We start from the raw sequence: 7,494 nt of genomic DNA, 5'->3' as shown, positions 1-7,494 counted from the left end.
ATTTCAACTGCATAATTTTGCATCATTAACATTAATATATTCTATGGCTGAATGAATTCTGGATTAATACATTTATTTCAAACATGTCTAAAATAAAATAATAATTATTAAAAAAAACAAATAAGAAAATAAAAATAAAAGTAGGTTATCATCAAATCATGGTATACACACATGTTTGGAAAGAAGAATTACACACAAAAAATTCCTAATTCCTAAATTAGGTTTATATATTTTTCATATTATTGCTAATAATATATAATTAATCATTACTTCTGTTCTAAAAATCAATATTTACAGAGTAATAGTTTTATTGATTAGCTGCTGACTGAGCCCTGTATACTGTGTACAGTGTACTGTACCTTTTAAATCCGCCGTAGCCCCGCCCAGTGGCGTGTGGGCCAATCAGCGGCGCCGACACACAGCCCCTCTCGGAGCTCTGGACCAATCAGAGCTCGCCTCTCTCGGTCAGCGCAGCAGCGAGTTGTAGCAGTCTGAATCTCCTTCCTCTGCCTAGTCGCTCTGCTTCAGCTTCAGTCCAGCAGCAGCAGCGGCGGCGGCAGCAGCAGCAACAAGCCCGACGACAGAGCCTCTGTTGCGGGCTGAGTGCACGGAAAATGCCCGGAAAGTGAGCGCGGAGGGTCGGCTGGGACTGTTTGGATTTGTCGGCGCTGGATTCAGTGGAAGTTTATTTTTGCGAGCGACAGACAGATAGCAGCATTAGGTAGGTCGGTCGGTAGGTTGTTGAGCGCCGTGCTGTGCTGTTGTTGCAGTGTCTGTCTCTCTGTTTCTCTCCTCAGCTCCGGAGCAACGCACATTTTTCCACCGCGGCGCGGGGCCCTGAACGACCTCCTTATCCGACCGACGTTTCCTCCTCGTCTCCAACAACACGACACTACACCACACGGCCGCTCTTCTCTTCTCTTCCCTCCCCGACGGCGGGTTATGTAAGGCGGCTGAGCAGCAGCAGCAGCAGCGGGGGGGAAAAGACGGTTCTCTTCCCTCCGCCGGGCGCTGAGCGGAGGGGGAATCGACCCTGGGCTCACGGTCGATAACGATCGCGGCCAAACGGACGAACGCAAAGAGCCGGGGTCCGTTATGTTCCGCCCTCAGGGGGTTGCAACACCTCGGAAAACACCTAAGGGAGACTTTGTTGGGTTATTTTTTTGTGTTTTTTTTTAACGGATGTGGAGAAGAAGCCAACTCATGTCCGCAAAAACACCCCAACTACTTCAACCCGTTCCCCTCGGTTCTGTCCTCGGCGTCCAGACCGGGCAGGGTGCGGTGAGAGGAGAGCCCGCTGGGGAAGTTCACTAATCCTGCAAATACTAATGCAAATCATATTAATAATAATAATAATAATAATAGCCTAATACCTAAACAGAAGATCCGAGATTGCAGGACTCACCTCTGGCGCACAGATCTGCAGGTTTGATGCCCGAACTGGACCGCAACAAGCCCCGTAATGGCCGAACACGGTCACCGAGGAGGAGGAAAGAGAGGAGCAGCAGACACCGTTTAATTGCAGCCACTGTGAATTTATGGGGTTTGGTTGGTTTGGAGGCTGGTCTGCAGCATTAATAGATAATGGAGTGTGTGTGTGTGTTGGGGAGGGAGTGGAGGGGGGTGACATGTTGTGGCCTGTGAGTGCAGTGAAACACCACGGTACGGCCAGGCCCGGTCTGGTTCAGCCCAAACCCAGAACAGACACCGACCGGTGTTAAAAGAATAGTTCACCCAAAATTGAAATTTCACTCATCATCTCCTCCCCCTCGTGTGGACTAAGGGCTGCATGGGAGAAGTTTCAGAGTCCTCCGTGGCTTCTCTGAGTTACAGGGGGTCTCGGCGTAGCAGTGCATGTCCATATAACGGTTGCAAATGGATACCAACTGTCTTCGTAACAAAAAGACACACCAAAAAACATCCAGATACCTCCATGCTGCTCGTATGTAATGTCTGTCTTGTATTGAAGCCCCGAAACGCAAAATTATAGTCTATATTTCAAGCTTGTTTGTAACGGAAGCTCCTCTTCCTGGTCCGTCCAAATCTTGCGAGGTTTGTGCCGGCGTCATTTAATTTTTTTTCGGAACAGTTTCGCATTTCGAGGCTTCAATACAAGACGGACATTACATACGAGCAGCATGGAGGTATTTGGATGTTTTCTGGTGTGTCTTTTTGTTACAAAGACAGTTGGTATCCATTTGCGACCGTCATATGGACATGCACTGCTACGCTGAGACCCCCTGTAACTCAGAGAAGCCACGGAGGACTCTGAAACTTCTCCCAGCCCTTTTAGTCGACACGAGGGGGAGGAGATAATGAGAGCAATTTGAATTTGGGGTGAACTGTTCTTTTAAGTATTGACTGACAGCATCATCATCCGATCAGTGCAGCGGCCTGTGGTGGTGAACAAACACTCAACCATGCAAACTAAACTGGGTCCAGTGGCAGCAGCAGTGGGCCGGTTGGTTGGCTGGTTGGTTGGTTGGTAGCCAGTCAGAGGAACATCTGCTGCAGCCAGGTGGTCCGAGGGGGGGACGCCAGGGTGGGGGGGGGTCCAGAGTGGGTCCGCTCAGTGGGTCGTCCTCCACAGCTGCAGCCGAGGCCGAGGCCACTGCAGGGCCCCGGGCCGCCAGGGGACACCGGCACAAAAACACCTAGGCTAAAGATTTTCCTCCGTCTGAGTCATAGTTTCCTTAAACAGTTGCACAAAACACCTTAAGATTTTCCTGAATTTCCTTCCAAGCACTCGAGTTCAGACTTAGAGGGAGTTTCTTTAAGGTGAAAAACAGTTCACTGTAAGATTTTCTGGGTTTGAATGAAGGTTTCTTACCTGAAACACCTTCAAGGTCTTCACCCCTTTAATGTGTTTTATACTTAACAAACATATTCATGTCAAGTGAACATCTTTCCTTAAGGGGGTTTTGCGCAATTATTCCTTATATTTTAAAAGAAAGGTTGTAAAGGAAATCTTAGCTTAAGGTGTTTTGAGCAACAACACTTAAATATTTAGGATTTTCTCCTTATCTTAGTGTTGCACTTAAGGAATCCTTTAGTGTCAGCCTTATTGACCAAAAATAGAGAAAAACTTAAGGTACCTCTCTGACTCTATCCTAGCCGTGACAGAACCGGCGTTGATCTCCATGGAAACAGTGGAGTTTTACAGCTGTAAAATATCCTTCGCTGCTGAAAATGCCTTACTCTTTTCCCTTAAACCGATGAGATCCATGAAGAGATGAAGAGGACAGGTGTTTAAATGGAAGAGGAGGAGGAAGAGGAGGGGGGGAAGAGGCTACGACACCTTTCATCTCGTCACTCTGGGCCTCGGGCGACTCCATCGACTCGGCCCCACCGTGTCATTACGACTGTCGGAGCACTAATGAGCCGGCTGACTGCGGTGACCTCTAACGACCCGCGGGGGTTAATTACCTGGGAGTCCACCGCTCAGTCTGGAGTGAAGAGGCCTCGTTAACCCGAGTCGAACTCCTCGTAAAAGCACTCGGCCTCCCAACGACAGACCCCCGCTGAGCTGAGGCTTCCTTAAAGTGCAATTGAATTAAACCCCCTGAAGGGTTTTCCTTTAAGTTCAGAATTAAAAGGTCTTTTGCCTTATCTTAAGTAATCCTTTAATGTCAGTCAAGCTGTTGCACAAAGACCAATATTAGGCTTCCTTAAAAAAACAACACCTGCACAAAACATCTGTTTAATCTGGGTCATGGTCATTTCTTAAGTCCTTGGACCTTAAGTGGCACTAAAGACCTTAAATCAAGATAAAGACAGTTGTACGAAAGCCCTTAGGTTAAGATTTTCCTTAAAGATAAGGTTTCTTTAGACCACGTCCATGTCTTCTTCTCCTTCAAGCTTCCCGAGGCTGATCAGAGGTCAGATTGATCCCTGATCATTATTATTGACGTCTTCAGTCGTGTTTTAAGCTGAAATCCTGACGAACAGCAGCTTTTGAACATCAGCGTCGCCACGGCAACACTCCCACAGCGCTGTCACACCGCTTTACAAACTGCATTCATAGTTGACTACAGGCTGCCCACGCACGCACACACACACACACACACACACACACACTTCCTCCCCCTGTGATTGTTGCTGCTGGGTCGTCGTCGTTGTTTACGAGCCCGTCGTCGTGGAGACGAGGCCGCTGCTGCAGGTGAAGCTGATTTATCTCGGCGCTGAATTGACTTAACGAGGGATATTAAAATTGATCGTGCTTGATACACTGAGCCGGTTGTATATCAGGTGTGTGTGTGTGTGTGTGTGCGTCTGCTGCGGTTTCGGTTGTGAATAACTTCCTGTTTGAGACGCACGTGTAGTTGGAGAGAAAACACTGCGGCTTCAGCGTGAAGCAGCTTCAGTGGGTTTTACACTGAAGGAAAGTTTCATGTGTGTATAGTAGACTATGTATGTGATATGATCAGTGTTGGTGGCCTGGACCTTCTGTATGTAGCTGTAACTATTCATGTTCAGTAGCTGTGTGTGAATGAATGGTGCATTCAAGTACCAGACGGTGAGCTGGGTTTCTGAGGCTTGTTATTGTTGTTGTTGTTGCAGCAGCTGATTAGAAACATTCCCAGAGTTCACAGCACAGTAAGCTGATTTCTCCTCCTCACATGCTCGTTGTTGTTCAGAGGAAGTTGCAGCCGTCGCACCGTAATGAGGCGGCTTTCACACAGAGATCCTGTTGTTGCTGTTGTTGTTGTTGCTGCTGATTTCCTTCGTTCACACTTTATTAACCACTAAAGGTGTGGCGGTCTGAGGGCGGAGTCAGACGCCACCAAGATGGCGACCGTGGAGCCACTGAGACGTTCTTTATTTTCAAACTGTAAGTAAAACAAACCTTCCTGGTTCATGAGCTGTGCCCGATAGATCGATGCACAATATAATATAATTGAAGGGAGAGTTCAACATTTTGGCAAATTGGCCCATTGCCATAATCCCTATAGTCGTAGCAGTAGGTTCGTTACCTTTAATTGTCGGTGCAAGCTGTTTTTAGAACGGCGGAGCAGAGCCGCGAGCTGCTCAGAGCTACGCTATGGAGGCTCATTATGGGATTTCTTGGTTTCCCTCATCAAACTCATCAAATACACAATCCAACAACTCCACAACGCTCTGGTGGACAAGTTGTGAGCTGCACATTCACCACGCTATGAGATAATAACACAACGTTACCACACAGAGTTGTTTTAGAGGGAAATTCATGCAAAACCACTGATGTGCGTTGCCTTCGGGGACAGTTTTTCATTAAGCAGTCTCTGTATTTACGTCTAAAACAACTCTGTGTGGTAACGTTGTGTTATTATCTCATAGCGTGGTGATTGTGCAGCTCACAACTTGTCCACCAGAGCGTTGTGGAGTTGTTGGATTGTGTATTTGATGAGTTTGATGAGGGAAACCAAGAAATCCCATGAGCCTCCGTAGCGTAGCTCTGAGCAGCTCACGGCTCTGCTCCGCCGTTCTAAAAACAGCTTGCACTGACAATTAAAGGTAACGAACCTACTGCTATGACTATAGGGATTATGGTAATGGGGGAATTTGCCAAGATGTTGAACTATCCCCTTAAAAAAACATAGCTAACCTGAACCTAATCAGCTAAACAGGTTGGTTTGATAGATAGATTTGAACAGTTTCCTTCTTTTTCTTCTTTCCTTGAACCAGAGAAGATCAGACGGAGAAGGTGCATGTGTTTGTAAACACTATGACAGGTGTGACAACAAAACAAAGAATCAGAGGTGTTTTTCTCGGCGGAGGAGCCTCGGTGTTGTGTCATGGACTCATGCATGGAGGTTCATGGAGGTTTGTAGCTGTGAGGGACGACAGGCCTGAGGTCAGAGGTCAGAGGTCAGGCTGAGCAGGAATGCAGCAGATCAGATAACTCAGTGAAAACACTGATTCACTGGTCAGGGTGGATGACAGCTGGAGACCGGAGGACAACTCTATGACAGCAGTCTGACAGACTCTGGATCACATGACACCATCACCACAGCCCAGATGTTTGCAGATGGAGATGGAGGACAAACAGACGGTTTGTTGGTGTCACCACTCGGCGTTTCAGTTTTCTGAGAAACTGCAGCTTGAAATGAAAAAAGGTTCTTGTGGCACGTGAGAGATGAAGAAGCCCGGCGTCGTCTCACAGTCTCCTTCTCCTTTTTCTTCTTCTGCTTCCTCCTCCTTGTACTTCTGCTTCTTCTGCTGCTACTACTACTATTACTACTATTACTACTAGTACTTCTTCTTCCTCTCCTCCTCCTCCTCCTCCTCGGGTCCGGCCTACGCAGTGAGCGAAGCCTCCCTCCTGATTAAGTGTTGGTGTGCTTTGGTTTCACCGTGGCCCCGTGGAGAGCAGCCTCTGCTTCCTAATAGATCAATGTGGAAACTCTCCTGTGAGGAGGATCCAGTGTCGGTAACAGGAGAGACGAGCCGCAATTAATTTAACACAAACACGTTTCAGTGCTGGTGTGAGGTGAAACTCAACACTGCTGTGAATCTCAGCCGCGGTTTCTCAGTCGGACCCGAGGCTCCGGAGAATCCTGCAGAGTTTGAAGAGATTCTTTCTTTTTGTTTTTTTGTTTTTAGAGGAACAGTGGAGGAGCTGCAGCGTCCGCCTCCCTCTGTTGTTGGTGTTTTTGTCGGTTCATGTTTCTCCTCAAACTTGTTGGAACCGGCCTCGGTTGCCGTGACGTCATGTGTCAGATATTTTCAGCTGAGTCGGTCTTAAACAGAACAACGTGTCGGTCCACGGCCCCGAACCAGCAGCAGCAGCAGCAGCAGCAGCAGCTCACATCTGGTCCGGTTTATTCTTCCATCGCTGAGTTATTGATCTCACACTCTGTGTGTTCTCAGCTGGAAAGTCACGTGTTGATCGTGTTGAGGTCGCCACGGTAACAGTTGCTCTTGTTCTTGTACAAAAACATCATACCGTCATTACATGTGATGTGCGTTGGGTCTTGTACCGAACAATCCCTTAAAGGTCCAGTGTGTAAAATGGGGGTGAAACCGTGACATCCAGCGTTCAGATTCTAGTTTGCTGCGCTCATTCGCTCGCTCGCACTCACCCCTCCCGTCAGCAAAGTGACGGTGGCCTCTGAGGACAAAAAACATCCGTTTGTTTGCCGTACAAACATGGCGGCGCAAGATGGTGACACTCTTTAAAGCAAGACCCTTGTTATCCACCTTTTTCCGAACGTCAAAAACGTAAGCCAGTTTTGCTCTTCCGGTGAAATTTTATGTTTACGCTTCCATGGTTTCGGTAGTCACGGTAAATGCATGGATTTTTTTTTTTCAATGGAAATCTGTAAACGCATGGATCATCACACCAGCTTTTAACAATGGATATCACACAAATTGACTTCCGCGTTAAAAGCCAGCGTTAATAGATCCATGCGTTTACCGCAACTATGACAACGACTGAAAACCATGGAAACGTAAACGTGCAATTCCACCGGAAATGCAAAACCGACTTCCAGTTTTGACCACAGATGACATTCG

The 7,494-nt window shown here is 47.4% G+C and overlaps 1 protein-coding gene across 2 annotated transcripts in view; it reads left to right on the top strand.

Annotated features, from left to right (window-relative positions):
* Positions 1–560: 560 nt before the first annotated feature.
* tpst1 (tyrosylprotein sulfotransferase 1) overlaps positions 561–7,494 on the top strand; it is a 32,823-nt gene continuing 25,889 nt past the window's right edge. For both annotated transcript variants that reach the window (XM_085794788.1, XM_085794787.1), the window contains exon 1: positions 561–721. The gene's annotated coding sequence lies outside the window, so the exon portion shown is untranslated. The remainder of the gene's footprint in view (positions 722–7,494) is intronic.

This window comes from Trachurus japonicus, chromosome 13 (genome assembly GCF_045865225.1).
Source record: "Trachurus japonicus isolate A0001 chromosome 13, Traja_1.0".
Lineage (NCBI taxonomy): Eukaryota > Metazoa > Chordata > Actinopteri > Carangiformes > Carangidae > Trachurus > Trachurus japonicus.
The sequence above is the reverse complement of the archived record's forward strand: the minus strand, read 5'-3'. Positions and strand labels throughout refer to the sequence as shown.